This window comes from Podarcis tiliguerta (genome assembly GCF_965153285.1).
Source record: "Podarcis tiliguerta genome assembly, chromosome: 1".
NCBI classification, from domain to species: domain Eukaryota; kingdom Metazoa; phylum Chordata; class Lepidosauria; order Squamata; family Lacertidae; genus Podarcis; species Podarcis tiliguerta.
The window spans coordinates 15,701,815-15,724,015 of NC_139534.1; the positions used below are offsets into that span (position 1 = coordinate 15,701,815).

At 43.1% G+C, this 22,201-nt stretch overlaps 2 long non-coding RNA genes across 2 annotated transcripts in view; both read right to left on the reverse strand.

Moving 5' to 3' along the window:
• The window catches only part of LOC310665027, a 565,459-nt gene that overhangs the window by 95,663 nt on the left and 447,595 nt on the right, over positions 1 to 22,201 (reverse strand). The gene's annotated exons all lie outside the window — the stretch shown is intronic.
• Positions 7,259 to 8,200, reverse strand: LOC310670902. Its single transcript, XR_014507643.1, has 3 exons — positions 8,144 to 8,200; positions 7,625 to 7,765; positions 7,259 to 7,435 (listed from the first exon to the last, which is right to left on the reverse strand). It is a non-coding gene; the product is annotated as an uncharacterized lncRNA (long non-coding RNA).

Below are 22,201 nucleotides of genomic sequence, written 5' to 3' on the forward strand. Positions count from 1 at the left end.
TCTCTGCCCAGAACTTTGGAGGCTATACACCACACCTCCTCAACAGTATTTATAGGAACTCAAACACTGAGATCCTGCTCTGTTCCAGTAACAAGAAGCCGAAAGCACCAGCCTGAAGATGACGAGTGAGACCTCGTCGAAACGTCGCCTAGACACCCCAACTTTTACACGGGAAGACACCCGAGGACACCAAAACCTGCATTCCTGTACCCGTGAAAATCTACGAAAGCAAATATATATATATATATATATATATGGGTGAAAATCAGACAAACACAAGAAGGTGGATTCAGAGACTGGAGAGGGCAGAGAACACGCTGACATCCTGTATTTGGAGGCAGCTTAGCCACCTTTCGACTGTTATAAATAATGCTGATGAACAGCAGTGACTGCAATTAAGAAAATTAATTGCTGGAGCAAAGGGGTTGTTACGGGCAACCATAAAATACTTTACAAAGACAAGAGACCCCATCTAAAGAAGTTTGCAGGCAACAGTGGGCTGTTTCTTCTTTGTGGCATAGCAGGGTTTCCCCTCTGTCCCTTTTTCTTAATTAGGTGTTTTGCACATTGCCCACTTTGGCAGCACTGAGTCGTCATCCCCCCCCAAAAAAAAAATATTGGGGAGACGTGGGATGGGATATTTTCACTCAGGGCCTGCAAATGGGGACAGAGAAGGCATTGCTGGAGCTGAAAACACTATCGCCACCATCAGCATTATGACAAACTGCCTTGATAATTTCTGCAGAATGGAAGTACAGATGATTGTTGGTTACTCACAGATATGCAGACATATGCACATCGTTGACTGTGTTCAAGCAGTACCAAAGGAGCATGCATGCTCCTTAAGTGCCTCTGTGCATGTCTACCCTCCCCACTGGATCAGAGCAAAAGAGTCCTACAGGCAGGGCATGTGGGAAAACCTGCAGTCAAAATGACAATTATGTTTGCTAAATAACCATATGAGAAAATAGGTCTGTGTGATATCCTATCCCCTACTTCCTATCATGGGAAATAGGACAAGGGATCTCAATCTTTTTCTCCTTCCTCCTTGCCTCAGTCTCTCTCTCTCTCCCTTTCAAGCCAGTGATGTGAGCAGATACGCATGTCTGGGATCTGCTTATTTTGGAAACCTATTTTGTAAATAAGATGTATTTTTATCTACATACTCCTTTGATATATTTGCTGCCTGCATTGAAATGTAAGGAAACATCCTCCCGCCCTACTAAAACGTGTGATTCATTGTTAGCAACAGGGATAGAGAGGGGGAAGGTCAGCAGACCATAAATAAATAGGAATAAGGATGTAATTGCCTAATTCCTAGCTTCTTGCAAGCTGCAAAAGCACATAAGTGTTTTTACTCTGCTAAATAGCTTCACAGTTTAGAGTCACATTTCTCTCCCACACACATGGGACAGGAGGCTTAAATTTTAGCTTACATATTTAATCCACAATCCATCTCTACCAGGACTAGCACCAGGTTTTAACACCCCTGAAGAAAGTGGCTTCTAGTGTCTCCCATAGCTTAGGGAACCTCAGGACCAGAGTTTATTTAGGTCCAACACAGGGCTTAATTTAGCACACAAGGCTCTTTGCCTAAAACCGGACCCACCTTCCCCAGCCTGACATCACAGCTGTTAGTGAACAGCTGGGATCATTAAAGTGAACTTCCAGATGTTCCTTGGAAAGGGAGGGTAAATTTTGAAAGCACCACCAGCAGCTGCTATTTGTCTCCAGTGTTTCAATTCCAGTAAAGCTGTAACTTTTCTGGCAAACAGCAGCTGGCGAGAAAGTGAGTAACATGGGAGAGGTGCTTCTAGGACCAAGGTAAAACTGTGAAGCTCCCTTATCATCTTTGCTGCTGCCAGGAGGTGCAAAGTTGTAAATGAAATCTTGCTATAGTTACAGTATATCACTGAAATCTTCTTGTTCGTTGCATGTTGTTATATTCGCCATTATGTTGCTGTTTTATTATGTACTTGTGAAATTGTTCTTTTAATGTATTGAATATGGGCCTATGGCCGTAATAAACTAACTATCTTCTTTTAATGCTTTAATTTTATAGATGTTTTCCAGCTCTCTTTGTAAGCCGCTTTGAGCATGATGCTGCTTTTTGTGGAAATTTATGAATGGAAGTGATTTTCAGCAGGAAACCAGTGTGGGGCTATGATCCAGACTGAGAACGTAACATCGAGAGCATAAAGTGGTAGTGATGAAAACACTTTTTAAAAGCACGCATGAGACAAGCCAAAATTGAATATATCTGTCCACCCCTTTTGTTCAAAACCACTGCTTTATTTTTCAGTAAGCCCATTTTGCTCCCGAAACAATTCCCCCTCCTGAACTTACCTCAGGAAACAGAGGGCTCCATGCAGATGTAAGAGCATTTGTGTAAGAAACTGTTGCTTAAAAATACAGCCAATTTTTTTTTTAAAGGAGATGTCTTCTGCCTTTGCTTAAGGAACTTAAAAAAGTGGATACTCCCCATCCCCTCAAAGTTTTGGGAATGTGGTACATACAGCAGAAAAAGGCTGAAGTGTGCAATCTCTTTGAAGCCCATTGAAATGTTATGTGATACGGAATTTGGATCACTCTTGCCCATTCTGCTGCTCAGGAGATCTGAAATTCCCCTGAGGAAAGAAGGCAAGAGGCATTGCAAAGAAATGTTATGAAGATGGCAAAGAACAGAAGCTCCTGGCTTCCTTGGGAGTTCAGCACTTAAGAACATGTCTTCAGAGCTAACCTTGTGCATGAACTAGATAAAACTCCTGGATATGTTATTTTGGCTGTTGCATTTTCAAGGGTTTTGTTTCCCTCCTGCGTACATGACTACAGTGAGAGCTCACGTATAGCTTTGCACAAAGGAGCACAAATGACTTCTCTCTCCCTTAGGATTTGGGTCTCTTGGCATGGAGAGTAGAACATTCTGCTCAGAAAAAGCTATTGTTGCCCGAGAGACCCATTCTTCATGAGTCAGGGATATAAGTATTTGGCATAATAATAATATGTTGTTGTTGTTGTTTAGTCGTTTAGTCATGTCCGACTCTTCGTGACCCCATAGACCAGAGCAGGCCAGGCACTTCTGTCTTCCACTGCTTCCCGCAGTTTAGTCAAACTCATGCTGGTAGCTTCGAGAACACTATCCAACCATCTCGTCCTCTATCGTCCCCTTCTCCTTGTGCTCTCCATCTTTCCCAACATCAGGGTCTTTTCCAGGGAGTCTTCTCTTCTCATGAGGTGGCCAAAGTATTGGAGCCTCAGCTTCAGGATCTGTCCTTCCAGTGAGCACTCAGGGCTGATTTCCTTAAGAATGGATAGGTTTGATCATCTTGCAGTCCATGGGACTCTCAAGAGTCTCCTCCAGCACCATAATTCAAAAGCATCAATTCTTCGGTGATCAGCCTTCTTTATGGTCTAGCTCTCACTTCCATACATCACTACTGGGAAAATAATAACTCAGAGAAGCTATGAACTATGCTGAGCAGGGCACCCAAGATGGACAGGTCATAGTGGAGAGTTTTGACCAAACGTGATCCACCTGGAGGAGGAACCGACAAGCCACTCCAGTATCCCTGCCAAGAAAACTCCATGGACAAAGACAACAGGCATAATAAGATGGCAGTGTATTAATTTCTAAGAAGAACAAGGGTGGTCATTTATTTTTGAAAGCTAGCAGCATTAACAAGTGCCCCAAAGGCCACATCTGCACTACACATTAAAAGCAGGACCATGGCATTTTTAAATTGTCATGGCTTCACCCCAAAGCATTTGGGAAACTCCATAGTTTGTTGAGGGGCCTGAGCATTGTTAGAAGACCCCTATTCCCTCACAGAGCTAACATTCCCACTGTTCCCTATTAAGAGGGATTTTCTCATCCTGCAGTTCCAAGCCCCCTGCTGTTCATTTCCTAGCCTAGGCTCAGATAACTTGAGCCCAACTCTTGTCTCCCAGGAGATGCTCTTTGCCTTGCAAATTGATCTCCCATTATCTCTTTTGTTCTCTGCATTAAGCGTCACAATAAATCCCTAAGTAGAGAAGGGAACTGCCATTTACAGATTAACTGTTTGTTTGTTTTCATGTCTTTTAAATATATATATATCCATTTGCAGATATCTGCATTTAAAATCTGATTAATATTAAGACTTAATTTATGTTAGATGGATGTGGCAGAGGTGGGGAAGGGTAAAAGAGGGTCTATCGGTATAAGGCTGAGGCTACAGAAGCTCAACAACAAGGGTTGGTAAAAGGCTTTTCAGCCCAGGCTCACCTTTGTTTTCTTAACAGCTTCCCTGTTCTTGGTCTTCATTAGAAGTGTTCCTTACCCAACTTTGGGGCTGGAATTCAACCTGCTGGGCATCATGCAGATGTTGGGGCCTGGCTCCAGGCTTGTGAAGGCCTCAGAGAGCTCTCGTGGCTGGAGGCTGATTGCGGAGCCTCCGTAGGCCCCTCAGATGTCCAGGCTTGGCTCCGGCCAGCGGTGAGGCCTCCAAGAGCTCAGAACACTCACTTCCGGGTTAAAACCATTCATAACCCGAAAAAACGTAACCCGAGGCAATCGTAACCAAAGATATCACTGTATCTGCATCAGCATCTGTGGGGTGGGGCTAGCCTGGATGTTCACATGTTTGATATTTATGAATACCAAATAAGCCTAGATGGGTAGGGCAAGGCTACCACCGGCAGATGAGCATGTATGAATGTGAGAGACATAGAAGGTAGGGGTCTCAAAGAAGAAGAAACAGTTAGGAACAGAAGGCGTAGAGCTGTAAAAGTTAAGCACGGGGAGTTTGAAGACAGCAAAGAAAAGCAAAATGCTCATCGAAGGGAAGGACGACCATGGTAACAGCAGAATGGAACTTACTATATAAAGTAACAGCACAGAACAACACATACTATATAAGAAAGAGAGAGATTCCACTTGGGATTATCTTGATGCGAGGGGTAACAGATTTGATCAACAATATGTGTTAATAAACCAAAGTGTGAGAAATGTCTCTGCACTTTTTTCTTTTTTTACCAGTCCACAAGATCCTCTTGAAAGAGGCAGTAACAGACCTCGCACAGCATGTATTAGGAAAACTATGGAAAGTGCTGTTCATTCGTTCTCTAGATTTTTGTTGCAGGCTAACAGGGTTCTTAGAGGCCCTTGCACATGGGCATAAATAGTCACCATTCTCTTATGCAGTCAGGAGTTTTGCTAAGAACAACAATAATATCGGTTGATATTCAATGATGTCTGCCTATTTGTGTAACGGAAATCCACTTCCGTAACAGGACTTCAGGTTTCTTGCTTCCTCTTCCTACGCCAGAGCCGGATTTAGGTTTGATGAGGCCCTAAGCTACTGAAGGCAATGGGGCCCTTTATATGTCCAGCTGTCCTTTGTCAACAACAAATTGTCGCTGTTTTTTTGGTGTTGAATATATGCTGCATGGTAATTTATGGACTTAATAGGTACCGTATTTTTCGCCCTATAGGACGCACTTTTTCCCCTCCAAAAATGAAGGGGAAATGTGTGTGCGTCCTATGGGGCGAATGCAGGCTTTCACTGAAGCCTGGAGAGCGAGAGGGGTCGGTGCGCACCGACCCCTCTCACTCTCCAGGCTTCAGGAGAGCCCCAGCACCAGCCCCACAAGGTCGGGGGAGAGAGGGAGGCGGAACGCCGTCATCCCGCTGTCTCCCGAAGTGGTTTGGAGGCTGACAGCGGGGAGACCCCGCCGCCAGCCCCGCAAGCTCCAGGGACAGTGGGGAGGCGCAGCACATCTTCCCGCTGTCCCCGGACCTGATCTGAAGGTGGCCGATGGGAGAAGAGCGCTTCTACCTGCTGCCTGCCCCACAAGCTCTGGGGACAGCTGGAAGGCGCAGCACGTCCTCCTGCTGTCCCCGGACCTGGTCTGAAGGCGGGCGGCGGGGAGAAGAGCACTTCTCCCCGCTGCCGGCCCCACAAGCGCCTGGGGGGGGAAAAATATTTTTTTCCCCTTTATTTCCCCCCCAAAAAGCATGGTGCGTCCTGTGGGCCGGTGCGTCCTATGGGGCGAAAAATACGGTATCTAAAACCACAAATCACTGTTGCTGTATGTAGGTTTTATTTTATTTGTTTTTTATCTTATATATTGGCAGTGTACATCCAGTGTTTTTCCCCCTCTAAATTTTTTTGGGGCCCCCAAGAGAGTGGGGCCCTAAGCTATAGCTTGTTTAGCTTACACATAAATCCAGCACTGCTCCTACTGTATCTCCCCTCTAGACAACAAAATCTGTTCTGGAGGGTCCCAAAGTGCTCTGGAGCAGATTCGGGGAGGCAGATACAGGGGGTGGAGACAGGAAGGAGGAGGAAACCTGTTGGGTCTCCTATAGCAACAACATTTCATGTTAAAATTAAGATAACAACAACATTTTATGTTAAAATTAAGATATCAATATATGGCTATGCTACGTTTTATCAATGAAGAATGATGACGATGGTAATGGAACTCTGATTTTGCTGTTGGCACCTAATCATTTTAAAACTGATCACTTGAAACTGTAGAGAGACCAAATTTAAGGATGCCATGTAGTTCAGACTGGAGAACTTCAGGATTAGCTAGTTGAAGCATGAAGGTTCACATATGACATGCAAAGAAGTGCAGGTTTGGGAGAGTCTGGTTACCTGGGGCTCTGGATGCATCATGCAAAGGATGAATCACTGTAATTACTGGTACTTCTCCACCTCTCCCCTTCCTCCTCTTCCTTCAAGTAAGCAGCAGCGATGTACTTGCTGAGAATTTAGCATCCTACCTCCATCCCACGCAGGGAGCACCTTCTGGCTAGGCATTCAACGTCCAAACCAACACCTAATGAATGTTAGAATGATGTTGGATTGAGGTTAAGTGGTTTTTAGCAGCAATGTTATAAAGGAATATGTAAAAATGGATTGTTAACAGGTGATAATCTAAAGCTATAATATATTAAGATAAAAGATTAAGATAAAATCAAAGAGGGAAAGGATTTGCTGAATTAACTAATTGAACTGGAATACAAGAAAGGGAGGTGTGAGGAGGTCAGGGAAACAAGCAAATGAAAGATAAGATATGGAAAGACTGATCTGTTTTTAACTGTTTTTACTTTGTATTTTCTTTTTCTTTTTATTCTTTTTCTTATTTTTGTAATATGTTGAAATTTTAATAAATATCTTTCAAACAAAAAAACAAAAAAACAAAGTCCAAACCAACACCTTGGCTTGAGCCTAGGAGCAAATGTCATGTATGTCAAGAAGATGGCGAATTCGCAAAGCATGATATGCTGGCAGGCGAAGCGAGAAACTGGTTTTATCAAGGGAAAACGTATAACTGTGTCCCAAAGAACATTGGTTTTGCTTAATGAAAGCAAAAAAAAACCCTGATGCAAAAATCCCCGGATAAAAACAGGATGGAACTGGCGATGAACAACAGTAATAAATATCCTCTGAAAAGAACAAAGACAAGGAGGAACTGGTGGTGGGCCACGGATGGATGATAAACGTATTTCTGAGGTACGTATTTCTGAGGTACAACAGCACAGGTGACATGGTGGTCCAGAAGGAGAACAGGAGGAGAGTGGTGGAAGCTCAGCCGTTCTAAAAGCCAGCCCATAGATGTCAAGGGGGAAGAAGACTATACAAAGGGCACTCTGCTTACCCTCAGTGTCGCCGGGACCAGCGCTACAACCCAACACCCACAGCTCTTACGTGAGGCTTGATCAACCCACGTGAAGGGCCTTGTGTGAGTATTTGTGTGAATGTGTGAGTGTTTGCACCTCTTGGAAAAAGGTAATGGTAAAGGTACCCCTGACCGATAGGTCCAGTCGCGGACGTTTCTGGGGTTGCGGCGCTCATCTCGCTTTACTGGCTGAGGGAGCTGGCGTTTGTCCGCAGACAGATTCTGGGTCATATGGCAAGCATGACTAAGCCGCTTCTGGCGAACCAGAGCAGCACACGGAAACCCTGGTTACCTTCCTGCCGGAGTGGTACCTATTTATCTACTTGCACTAGTGTGCTTTCGAACTGCTAGATTGGCAGGAGCTGGGATCGAACAATGGGAGCTCACCCCGTCATGGGGATTTGAACCACCGACCTTCTGATCAGCAAGCCCTAGGCTCTGTGGTTCAGACCACAGTGCCACACATGTCCCTAACCTCTTGGTACCAATGTATTAATGTATACTTGCCTATATGAAATAAATGTTACATAAATGTTACATGAAATGTGTGTAAACCCAGATCTGGTCTCCGATGTGTCTTATTGAAAGTCCTATAGCATACAGGATATCACTGGCCACCTAAACCATGCAAGTGTTTCAGAGCACACCAGTTTCATTCTCCCCAACTCATGCTTCTCAATGCACAGGCAACAGCATTCTTCTACCAGGCTCACGTGGCTGCGGTGACTTGATCCTTGCGCTATGTAAACGAGCAGACATTCTCCTCTAGAGGTTTCTGTCACTGGTAAGACAGTCTATTATTCCCCTGTAGGAAAATTAGGGCGAGTGTAAATAGAAGTGCTTTTAAAACTCCAAGTGCAGCAAAATATTTGGTTAGAGTTTGACTTTCCTGCCTTGGAGATTGTAGAAGAACTGCTACATTGAACCCTCGTGAGAATTAGAGGATGAACAACAGCACAGGAAAACAAAACTCGGTCTGCAAGCCAAAAGAAAATCAAGTGCTTTTCAAGAGTCTCTCCTTTGCTTATATGCTGTAGGCAAGGGCACTTGCTGCCCCTGAGCGTCAGAAGTCAAGTTTGTAATTCTTTTCCTGCCAAATTATCCGCCATACTGTATTCCCTTGTGCCAAGTTGTTATTTTCTGCGATTGCTGTCAGCGCATCAAGAAAGCGAAGGGAGGGTCCTATTGTTAGAGCTTTATACAGAGGATCAAATTGCAGTTAGAAGTTGAAAAATAACAACAGACTTTGCAAGCTGTGGTGATTTTGAAGCCTCAAAGGTGAGCTCATGTTTGCCTAAGCTTAGTCGGAGGGCCAAATTAAACTTGCAAGTCACATTTCAACTTTTGGACATGCCCATTTGTTTACTACCCAGATAATATTTCTGAGAATCCCTCTTCCTCATGACAAGCAGCTGCTTTTTGTGGGTGTGGGTGTGTTAAAATTCAAATAAACCACCAATTTCAAAGAACCCCTCTTTTTTAAAACACACAGTTCTTCCTTTTCTTCTAGTCATACACTAAAATGGAGATGGCAGTGTTTTTAGTTTTCCTGTCTTGTTCTCAAACACACCTGGTCCTCTGTGGGTGCTATGAAGCTGATATTTGAGCCAAACACAACCTAAGAAAAGGGTTTACCAAGGTTCTGTGGCAGTCTACGGGTTCCCAGCCTAAGATGCAAAACTTAGACTAAATTATGGATTATACTTGAGGATGTTTTTGTGAACTTATCTGTCTTACGTTTCTATATCCAGATCTGGTAAAAAAAGTTGTGACATTTGCTGTATGCAGCTGATTTTTATTCAAAGTAGACCCACTGTCATCAAAGACCATAACTTAGATCCATTAATTTCAATGGGTCTACTCAGAGTAAAGGTTTGTGGAATACAACCCATTGGGTGCTATTCCAGAAAGTCATGCTTCGAGTAGACCCATTGAAATCAATTGACTTAAATTACACAATTCCACTTATTTCAATGGGTCTTCCTTGAGCATGACTAACATTGGATGTCATCCAATAAGGAGACAAATTAGATTTTATAAGTAATTAAACTAGAAAATATACTTGGAACCTATATTTGCTGCATAGGAAGATAATACGTAAGCATTTGGGATGAAGTGTGGGATATGAATAAAAATTAATAATCATAATCATATTGAAAATTATTATTTAAAAATCCCTCCCGTTGCATTGTGTTTAGCTGCTGCTGACTTGCTAAACTTGATCTTGGTTAGTTGTGTGGCTTTATTTTATGAGCTTATTAAAATGTGTACTGCTTTTAACTTTTCTGACCCGTCTTCATCACAAGCAGTGCTGTTTCCGTTCTACTGCAGTTCCATTTCCACCAAATACTGTGTTATCCATCTCACTGTATTCTACCTAATGCAATATATGTAATTATTTGCATAATTTACATAAGTGGCGAATTAAATTAATGATGTCATTATTTCCACCACTTTCAGAGACCATTTCATTTCAATTCAATTTAAATGGGTGGGAGAGAGATGATGTATTTTTCACAGACTGAGTGGTATTCACTGGGTTGACTTTTGTTCCACATAATGGGATGACTAAAGGAATACCAGAAATTTCTGCTCATTTTACAATTTTTTAAAATTCCCTGAAATCCCTAAACTCAGGTCAGTTGTGCATACAGAACTGCAACTTCACTCACCTTCTGGAGAGACAAGTGGGTTAGGGTTTTTAGAAGGAATAATAATAATAATAATAATAATAATAATAATAATAATAATATTTATACCCCACCCATAAAGAGAAATAAAAAACTTCACAGCAGCAGACCAAGGCCTGCCTCAACCACCTCTGTTTTATTTGCTATATTTTCCAAGCATACCTCATGCTGCCTAAAACTTCCCTCTTGCATTTGAAATGCCATAATCCTCATTCCTCTCACAGAATATGCATTGGCTCAGCACATGCTTTCTCTTCGTTGCTCTGAAGATTGGGGTTTCTTTCTTTTAAAAATAAAAAATAAAAAAGGCAGAAATGGTAGGTCAGTAGGGGCAAACAAAACAATACATACTTATGCGCTGAGATTCATAATGAAAGATTTCTTGTTAAGTAGGTAATCGTTTTTTATGATGTGGTAAAACTGCAATGTGAACAACAGGAATGCCATTGGAGCAGAACTTCGGAAGGAACAAACAAAGCTGCTGTTGAATAATTGTTATTGTTCAGGAACACTGGGGCATGTGCTCTTCTGCGGCAAAATTGCTCCGAACCACACTTGTGTAGCATGTTTTATGTGCCATAGCAAATGGTTTTCTAAATGAGTTTCCTTTCCCCCCCAATTTCCTTAGACAGCATCTAATTATCCTAAATGCCTCTGTTTATTTACAAAATGCTCAGAGTAGTGGCTGGGCTTGATATGGCTCCCAAACCAGCAGTCTGTTTAATTCAGCAGAGGACAGAGAATGTGCCTGCCACTTCTATCGCTTCTGCAATGGCAGAGTGGGGAAGCAGAGAGGAGAGAAAAAACAACCCCCCCCCTCTCCTTTCTGTACTTCTGACAAAGCATGGGCAACTAAACCAGAGAGCAGGACTTGCCAGCTGGCTTTTGTTCACCATTTCCCTTCCCTCTCTCCAGATCTGACTTGCTCTTCCTGTAAACCAAGCCTGCGCATTTTTCTTCGAAGCCAAATGCAGTCCATCAACCATGTGGCAGACAGCTTAGATAACACAGTGAGCAATTCAGTAAACTTCCTGGTTCTCATGCCTACCCAGAACGGCAAAAACAGGAAATTTGGCAAGCCCCTGGAAGGCCACAGGACATAGGTGTTTGACTGCACTCAGACTGGTAGGTCACAAGCAGAGCCTCAAGTGTTCCCATTTTCCAATGACAGTCCTGGATTTACAGAAGCCGTCCTGGTTTCTGGTTTGATTCCAGAATGTCCTGCTTTTCCTGAGGATGTCCTTATTTTCATGGGAGAAATGTTGGTAGGGCGTCCCTATTTCATCAGAGAAATGTTGGAGGGTATGCATAAGAAATGCAAGAAGTCCTCTGTACAGCAAAGTGAAACGGGAACAACATCACTTACTAGTAGCCAAAGAAAATATATAGACAATTAACTTCAGTGTACTTCTCTGAAGTTCAACACATTCTAATAATAAATAATAATATTTTTTTAAAAATTTATACCCCACCCTTCCTGGTTCAGAAAACCGAGCTCAGGGCAGCTAACAACAAATTTAAAACAATTGATGCTACAAAAACAACATAAAATATGGTATAAAGTGTAAATAACAATAAAATCAAAAATCTATTTGGGGGGAAGTAAAGGTAAAGGTACCCCTGCCCGTACGGGCCAGTCTTGACAGACTCTAGGGTTGTGCGCCCATCTCACTCAAAGAGGCCAAGGGCCAGCGCTGTCCGAAGACACTTCTGGGTCACGTGGCCAGCGTGACATCGCTGCTCTGGCGAGCCAGAGCCGCACACGGAAACACTGTTTACCTTCCCGCTAGTAAGCGGTCCCTATTTATCTACTTGCCCCCAGGGGTGCTTTCGAACTGCTAGGTTGGCAGGCGCTGGGACCAAACAGCGGGAGCGCACCCCGCCGCGGGGATTCGAACCGCCGACCTTTCGATCGGCAAGCCCTAGGCACTGAGGCTTTAGCCCACAGCGCCACCCGCATCCTATTTGGGGGGAAATCCATCCAATAAAGATTAGATGATCACCAGGGCTAGCTGGCTAAATTAGTCCCACTTGGGCCAGCGAGGAAACCAGGGGAGAACCAGCTGTGGGATCCCAGAATGGATACTCTTCACAAAAAGGGGAGGGGGGAGGAAGGAAGGGGAACAAAAGATCAGACCAGGTTCAAATTGAAAGCCAGGTGGAATAGCTCTGTCTTACAGGCCCTGTGGAAGGAAGTTAAATCCTGCAGGGCCTTGGTCTCATGGGACAGAGCATTCTACCAGGTCAGAGCCATCACTGAGAAGGCCCAGGCCCTGGTGGAGGATAATGTAAGGATGGGACTACAGCTTCTCTCATTCATGAACATTGGCCATGCTGGCTGAGGCTGATGGGAGCTGGCAGTGGCGTAGCATGAGGGGCACAGGGGCGGTTGCCCCAGATGCAAAATTGTTAAGGGCACAAAATTTTGACACCCGGTGCTGCCTTAATACAGCTGTGTGCTTCTGTCACTGGGCTCTGTTGAAAATGTCTTCTCCATGTGAACCAGGAAGTGACCTCTCCAGAGAATGGAACAACTCCTCTTATCTGTGTCCCCTGGGTGACACATATGCCATTAGGCAGTTGAATGTGCCTGCCTACTCCGTCTGTTTCCCTCCTTCCCATTGACCCCCTGTGCAGCCCTGGGCACCAGCAACCCATTCTACGCTAACTGGGAGCTGGAGTCCAATGGCGTTTGGAGGCCCAATGATAGCTCCATCCCTGCAACTGACTGAAGCCATGACCCTGGAGAACTGTTGAGTTAATGGGTTGCTAAAGAAACTTTAATGGGTTTTAACTCTATACTATAAATGGGAAAAGGTCATATTTTGGGGGGCCTTCAAGTGTTTTGAGCTGCTTGACAAATTGGGAAAATGAGATGTAATTTTAGCTGTTAGTCAAGGGTTCCAATCAAAGGTGCAGGACTCTGGTGACAACCTTGTCGGAAAGAAACAGCAGCCTGACTGTAGTTTGGAATATATTTGATGGAACTTTATTACATACTATCAAGGATTTTGAACCTCACTTCCTGTTATTTTATATCGAACTTCCTTCTTGTTATCAGATGATGGTAGCATTCTACTCCAGAGTTATCTGCATATTTATTTCTTAAGTTGAAGCATAGGAAAACATCTCTTTCCAATGCAGGGATAAAAGGCATTGTAAAAAGGTAAAGGTACCCCTGCCCGTACGGGCCAGTCTTGACAGACTCTAGGGTTGTGCGCTCATCTCACTCTAGAGGCCGGGCACCAGCGTTGTCCGCAGACACTTCTGGGTCACGTGGCCAGAGTGACAAGCTGCATCTGGCGAGCCAGCGCAGCACACGGAACACCGTTTACCTTCCCGCTAGTAAGCGGTCCCTATTTATCTACTTGCCCCCGGGGGTGCTTTTGAACTGCTAGGTTGGCAGGCGCTGGGACCGAACGACGGGAGCGCACCCCGCCGCGGAGATTCGAACTGCCGACCTTTCGATCGGCAAGTCCTAGGCGTTGAGGCTTTTACCCACAGCGCCACCCGGGCATTGTAGGTGCTAACAATTGTAGGCGTTGTAGAACTTTGCAAAAGCATTCACAGAAATCTCTAGTCGCACTGATTGGCCCAGACCCTTTCCTCACACAGAAAAGATATTTGTGCTGAGGTAGTTCATCCCATTTCTCCACGTGATGAGAAATGAAAATGGCCCCTCTGCTGCCCCTCCAAAGCCTTGCTCACCAGGATCAACTGGTGATGGCTTCCGGTGAAATCTAGGTAGAAGCCACTGCTTCTCCTCACCTCTCCAGTGGTGGTGGGGTGGCTGTCCATGGGGACACTGCCCCACAGCATTTCGTCATCTGAGGCAACTGTCTTAGTCCACCTCATGGCTATGTACAGGGCTATTTTTCCAGAAAAAGAGGTGCCAGAACCCACCATGAATGTCTCCCTTGTTAATAATAATAATAATAATAATAATAATAATAATAATAATAATAATAAATTTTATTTATATCCCGCCCTCCCCAGCCGAAGCCGGGCTCAGGGCGGCTAACAACAATTAAATAATCAAACAATCAAATAATCCAACATTCTAAAAACATTCCATTATAAAAATTAATTAAAATCAAATTAATGGCAACCGTTAAGCAAAATTCTGTGCAGGTTGCCAGAGGAGGGGGTCAGGCTGCGCCCTGACCAAAGGCCTGGTGGAACAATTCTGTCTTGCAGGCCCTGCAGAAAGATGTCAGGTCCCGCAGGGCCCTAGTCTCTTGTGACAGAGCGTTCCACCAAATTGGAGCCGCAGCCGAGAAAGCCCTGGCTCTAGTTGAGGCCAGCCTAACCTCTCTGAGGCCTGGGACCTTCAGGATGTTTTTATTTGCAGACCGTAAGGTTCTCTGTGGGGCATACCAGGAGAGGCGGTCCCATATAATTCTCTTATAATGGCAATGACGCCCACCTGAGAGGTGCTGGAATTGAGTTCTGGTAAGTTCCAACTTGGGGGAGGGGGGGAGCCCTGGCTATGTACACCATAACTGCTACAGCACAGTGGCTCTCCTCAGAGGAACTCTATCCAGATCTACATAAGCCACATGCTGTCCATTATGTAATAATCGGGAGCTGTCTGTTATTTTTGGCAAATCTCTTGCTTCCTGTGCCATTTGCTGTAAAAAAAAGGACAGAACTATGTCCTCCACCTTTCAAGGAAGATTTCTCCAGTATTCTCTTTTAGCTGTTACTGCTGCAACTTTCCTTCTAAATATTCCACTAGATGACATTTACACTTGAGAGTCCTTAAAACCCATAGCTGATCTGTGATATTCACAAAGCTCCAGCCTGTCAATGATGGATGTTACTTCTGTTTGATTAAGAACAGCTAGAGTTGTCCCTAGCAATAAACAAACATTTAAGAGGAACTTGATTACTGTCAGCTTTCATTAGGCTTCAACCGATAACTTTTTTAGTCCTTCCTATTCAGCACATCACTGTTTTTGTTTTGCTGGGTGTGGAGTCGATCACACGGCAACAAATCCTTTACAACCAACACACAACCCTTGCATGGGGTCCTAGTCTATGCAATTTTATCAGGGCAGGGAGATTGATCCCTGTAACAGGATGGGAGTCACCTGACTATAACTCAGCATGTTTTGAACATTCACTGTTGTTACAAATAGTATAATCTGGTTTGGAATGACCACTAGACAACAACACAGAAGTAAGGCATGATTATGCCCATATCAGATTGCTACCACCAGGATGAACAGTGCAACACAGAGTTAAGCATGCTTAGCCACTTGAGGTAATAATTTGCATCACTTTCTCCACAGTTCTAAAAATTATTCACAATTCAGCACAATGCCTCTCTCACATTCAAGCTGGACCATACCCAGGAAGATGTGCAGGCCGGCTGGCCAATCGGAGAGGGAAGGAAGCCAGGCTTTATAAGCTGGCTCATGTGGACATGAGAAAACATGATGCGGTACCCTCCATTCAGCTTCTCCTGCTTTCTATGCTCCTCTGAGAGGGGCCCTTCCTGAGTCTCAGAGAGGGCGATCAACCTTCCTTCTTCTGATTGCTTAGCAACAGCGACTGAGTGTTTAAGCATCCCTTGCAATTGTGCTGCCCGCCAAGTGCCAGAGCATTAGCGCTGCCTCCACAGTTTGTGTTCTAACTTTCTTCAGAAATGTCTCCTCAATGTCTCCTCAACTTCCTTTTTAAAAGGAACCAATACATGTGCAACCCCTCTACCCACTGATGGCACAGTACCCCAAGTCTTTTTTTAATGTATTTTTATTAAAGATTTTATTGGTTTGCAAAAGTATGTGCAATGTCTCTCTCTCTTTTTTTCAATTAACATTTTTTACAGATCAGTTTCATTTGTTGAGATATTAGGAAGAAAAGGGGTAAAAGGTGGAGGGGGGAAAGGTGAGTGGGGGTGGGGTGGGGTGGCAATGTTTCTATGTTACTTAATATATATGGGGTTTTGTGTCAGATCAACAAAAAGAAAAGAACTCACTCTGAAACTCACCTACAGGTGCCACCTAACACTAAGAAAAGTAGTGCTAATATGCCCAGGAACCTCACCAAAATGCTGGAGAGGGTGCACCTCCACAGGCACATACCTCCACATGTGGTGGACAACAGCCATATGAGAAATATGTAAAATAACTAAGCAAGTATTAGAAATTACCCCAGAACTGGCCCTACTAAAGATCTTCCAAGAAAATAATGCCCATTTACACCACGAAGAACTCATAACCCACCTACTTTCAGCAGCCAGAAACATCATAGCCAGACACTGGAGAGACCTGTCAGGAGTAAGCATGGTCCAATGGTACCATAGTATGGGAAACAGCCTTACTAGAAAAATTAACCAATAAACTGAAACTGACATGGGGGCAAATGGAAGAAGATGCCTTCACCCAGGTATGACTCCCTTTTATCACATACACAGCCCGACGACAAGAATCCACCAACAGCATACAAATCAATCTGGCTAACCTGATGCAAAAACACCCACCCACCCCACTCACACATGAAAACAAAGTTCACCACAGTCAATCACAACCAACCAACCACACCCTTGGCCCACCCCAACCTCTTTCACCACCAAAGGAACACAAGTGAATAGCAGAGAACCTATACCCCAAGTCACTGTACCCCAAGTCTCATCTGTGAGTGAGGCATTTAGAGGGTAGGGTCTTTTCTGTGGTGAAGACATAATTATGGAACACTCTCCCTAAAGATTCCTGCCATGTGTTCCCTTTGCTAACCTTTGGAATGTTAATTAAAACTTAACCTATTTGGCCAGGCATTTAAGGAGAACTCATGTTTCACCTTTTCTGTTTCAGAGTTTATATTTTAAGAAATGTTTATAGCAGGAGGCTCCTTTGAAGGTGCGCTTTTAGGCATGAACAACCAGCTGATTATCAGTGCTTGCAAAGGCACAGAGCTTTACAGGTACTGCCAATCAGCTGATCACTCATGCCTGCAAACCCAGCTTTGCTGCGTCTTTATCTCTCCAGGCCTTATGTTAAATATTACTATCCCCTACTTCACCAAAGCTTTATTAGGCAATACAACAATAGGCCATCATAAAACACCTGTATATAAAAAATTAAAATATATACAAATAAACATCCATGTAAAAAATATGTAATAACAAGGATTTTTATTGGAGTTTCTTCCTGCTAAATAGTGCCATTCACCACACCGGGAGATACTATTGATAAAAACTCAGTCACTCTTGCAATCACTTCCGGGTTATTGTCAGACAGCTAGAATCTGATATTTTCATTGTGCCGTGATATTAGACTACCCCAAAAAGTGGATAGCATGTGTTTGTGTAGCTGGTTGTACAATTGATTGTAGAAAAGAATATGTTCTACATTGTCCGGCACATTCAAAGAACATCTGCAATGTCTATCTTTTCTGGGGGTGTTTGAATATCTGCCCTTGACAAAAGCTGAGGGGAAAACGTTCAGTCAGGCTAACATAAAGGCCCTGCGCTGAACTGGAATTGTTAATTTTGAGATATAAGTGACCCTGTTATCTGTTGTATTTAAACCATAGAACTTGGGGGGTGCACATTTTATTTACAGCTGACTCAACGTTTTGTTTTTCCATGTCCCTTAATCTGATTTGAATATTGCGATAAATATATCTCTCAGTTGAATTCTGCAAGAGTTCCAAGTCAATACCAATAGATCTGTTTTTGCTATGTAAGAGTGGATTTATAAGAGTCCTTATGTAAGTCAGAGAGCAGACTTGAAGGCTGGCAATGAAAATGGCAATGCAACCAGTATTTTATAGTGCTAGCCCCCATTCCATCATGTGTATACCTCGTTTCTTGAGATGCACCTTGGGGCTCTCAAGTTCAATCAAGTATGAGATGATGTGTGCAGAAGTGGGTATACACACAATGGAAAAATATATATTACTGTGCATAGGGCAGGTGGGGGTGGCTTGCATTCTCATGAGCTAAATGAGGTCTTTAAATGAACTGGTTTACTGTTGTGCTACGATGTTATGTTGCGGCGATACGGTGCCTTTCTGCTTTGCAATATGACTATTGCGCTATTAGTTCTTCTTCCTTTATTATCTTTTTAGTTGCCTCATGCCCAAGGCTCTAGGTGGCATTTAAATTTCCAGCTTTCTGTGACGTGCTTTGAGCACCACATATTTGTGGGAAATGCAGTATATAAATAAACTGACTAGGGCTATGTATTCCCTCACACAACACACAAACTTCACAAGCCCAATTATAATGATATAGGATCTTCATTGTTCTGACAGCTTCCTGTGGCACCTGGGCATGTTTTTGTTCTTTCTCATTAGCTCCTCGGTTTTTGTCTCCCTGAGGAGAAGCTGGAGTCATGATGTATCAGATGATGCTGATATAACTGGTATTCCCAAACAAAGATATATATGCAATATCTCTTCCAGCCATATATTTTATGTAGTACCTGAAACAACTTATGCAGATTATTTCCCCTTTAGACTATAGCCTTACTAATGCTTTTCTTTTAAGATAAATAATAATAAGAAGGCCCCATATCCACTGTACATTTAAAGCATTAGTATACCACTTTAAGCAGTCATGGGTTCACCCCAAGGAATCCTGGGAGTTTTAGTTTCTAGAGTTGTTTGACAGTCAATCTCTCTTCCTGGGGAGTTCTGAAAATTGTAAATCTGTGAGGGATATAGGGGTCTTCTACCAATTCCCACGGGACGCGGGTGGCGCTGTGGGTAAAACCTCAGCACCTAGGACTTGCTGATCATCAGGTCGGCGGTTCGAAGCCTGCCAACCTAGCAGTTCGAAAGCACCCCCGGGTGCAAGTAGATAAATAGGGACTGCTTACTAGCAGGAAGGTAAACGGCGTTTCCGTGTGCTGCGCTGGCTCGCCAGATGCAGCTTGTCACGCTGGCCACGTGACCCGGAAGTGTCTGCGGACAGCGCTGGCCCCCGGCCTCTTAAGTGAGATGGGTGCACAACCCTAGAGTCGGACACAACTGGCCCATACAGGCAGGGGTACCTTTACCTTTACCTTACCAATTCCCAACACACTTAAATGATGGTTACTAACTTTGTAATGGTTTCAGCTTTGCAAATAAATAGTATTCATTCAATCAGTTAATAACGTCATGTTACTAAGGTAACATGAAGAAATAACTACGTGGTTGTGTGTGTTTGTTTGTGCATGTGCAAAGAAAACACCCAATTGTGTTTCAAATTTTGCTTTAGTCAAAATTTTGATGGTTCTGGTCTGGCTGGAGGCAATGTGCAACAGCATCATTATGTTAACAATTGTGATAGAAGGAATGCCTTTATGTTTCCAGCTTGCCCCTAATGAATAGATTTCTGGTTCCTGTGCTTTATAGTTAAGGGTACAGATAATCCTTTCCTGCAGGAAACGAAAAGCATTTTTCTATATCCTGCTTTTAAAACTAGTGGGATATTCATTTTGTATAATTCGCATAGTTAAACTATGGCATTTGCTACCTCAAGACATAAATTTTAACAGCCGTAAAAGGGGGTTAAACAAATTCATGAAGGGTAAAAATATACATGGGCTCAGGGCCCCTATATTTCCTAATAACACTTGTTGGGGAATGTAGTGGTTGCATATTTTTATTATTATTTCTTTACAACTACTGTTGATTTTAACCATATTATATGTTTTAGAATACTTGTTTTTAACGTATTTTATTGATAATATTAATGTTTCATTTTGCATTTTTGTGAAGCTTTTAAATGTTGTTGGAGGTTTTTTTTTCCAGTTGAGGAGTATATAATTATTGGTAAATAAAATAGCTAAAAATAAAACATCTGGAAGACATCAGGTTGGGGAAGGCTGGGTCCAAGCCTCTTTGTAACCTTCAGTCCTTTGTCACGTCAATAGTCCCCATCTGGGGGTATGGCAGAGGCGTCTCAGCACTGGCATTGCTTCAAGGTGGCCTTGGTTTTGTCCATAAATTATTCTTTCTAGCTGAAGCCCCACATCCACTCTGGATTCCTGTTGGTTAGGATAGGACCAGAAAGTATTCCTCCTTAATTCTTAATTCCCCCATTGTTCTTCTCTTGTTCCTCTCCAGAGTTTATGCTTAAAACTGGGTTCTTATTGCTGTAGTAGGTATACAAACACTTCAGTAAAAAGAGAGAGCACATTTGCATAATCATGACTGCCACTTTTACTGTCGGGATTAGAAGTGGCAAAAGGGGTTTATTAATTGAGTTTAGTGTCTCATGGCAGCTGTGAAAATAGCGTCTCACCACTTTACCTGGCTATATTGATTTTAAGACACAGCGAATCTCAGAGAAAAGAAGCGCATTGATTTGACAGATCTGAGCAGAAAATAAAGACAGCTCAGTAACAAATGCCCAGTTCAGTTGCTTCCTTTGGATATAAGCAAAGAACATGATTCATCTAGGCCAACTGAGAGAGACGGGAGAGGACGGCAGCAGCCTTGACTTTTTATATCAAAACTCATACTGGTGCCCCACTAAGAATACGGATGTGCAAAATTCAACATTGGACCTTGATTTAGGGGGTTACATCTCAGCGTTGCTTCTGCTCTTCTTTAGTCACAACACAGTGTAACAGTTTCTCTCAAACAAACAAACAGTATTTCAGCAAAATCGATAAAATCTTGAGCACAGCTCTTAATATTATGGAACCAACAATTTCAAATCCAGCTTCAAAGTCTTTTTACACCCCCATTACCTCTCACAGGATCTAGTTGGGTGGTAGCACCCCACAGAATCTTGTGATGGGGATGTGGGGGGGGGGCACACTCATGTGTGCTTGGGGCCATTTTGTCCCTACCAAACACCCCACCCCCACCCCACTCTTGGTGTTAGAATCTCACCAGGCTATTTGGGTCACCAGCTGACAGGGCCAGAAATGATTATTATTTTTCTCCCAACCTTAATTGCCCACCCTGGCTGAAGAGTTTTTGTTTGTTTGTTTGTTTTGCATTTCTCTCAGTGACTTAAAGCTTACCTTTTGTTTTTTTAAAAATATTTTATTAAGGTTTTCAGATAGAAAAAAGAGAAAAGAAAAAAGTACAAAATACAAAGATACGAAATACAAAAATAAAAACATGTAAAAACAATTCAATTTCCATGATATTTCTTACATTTGCTTGTTTCCCGGACTTCCCCACACCTCCCTCTCTGTATTCCAATTTCAATTATTTTAGTCAGCAAATCCCTTCCCTCTACCTTGTCCTTATCTTTATCTTAGTATGATATACCTTTAGTTTTTCATCTTTTAACCATCCATCTTTCCATATTTCTTCACCACTTTATTACTAATAACCCTTTAACCTCAATCCAACATCATTCTAACATTCATTAATTTTATAGTGTTTTTGTAAATAGTCTTTAAATTTCTTCCAATCTTCCTCCACCAGCTCTTCTCCCTGGTCTCGGATTCTGCCGGTCATTTCCGCCAATTCCATGTAGTCCGTCACCTTCATCTGCCATTCTTCCAGGGTGGGTAGATCTTGTGAAAGCTTACATTTTGTTAGTTGATGGTTGGAGTTGTGTATGTTGGTCTGTTGGAAATGGCACTAAGCAGGAATAACATATCAAGAGAAAATCTTACAAGACACCTTGGGGAAAAGATTGCCCATAGTATGTCCTAAACTTGGGATAGTCCACGACTTCTCAGGAGGTTGTGGACTATTGGAGGTTTTTAAGCAGAGGTTGGATGGTAATCTGTCATGGATACTTTAGTTGAGATTCCTGAAATTCTGTCAGGCTGCCAGACAAGGCTTAACTTGCTGCTCTCTGTAGATAACAGCACAAAGCGAAAGCAGTCTTTTGCAGCAACAGAGAGGTTTATTGAACACAACACAAATACTCAGTGTCG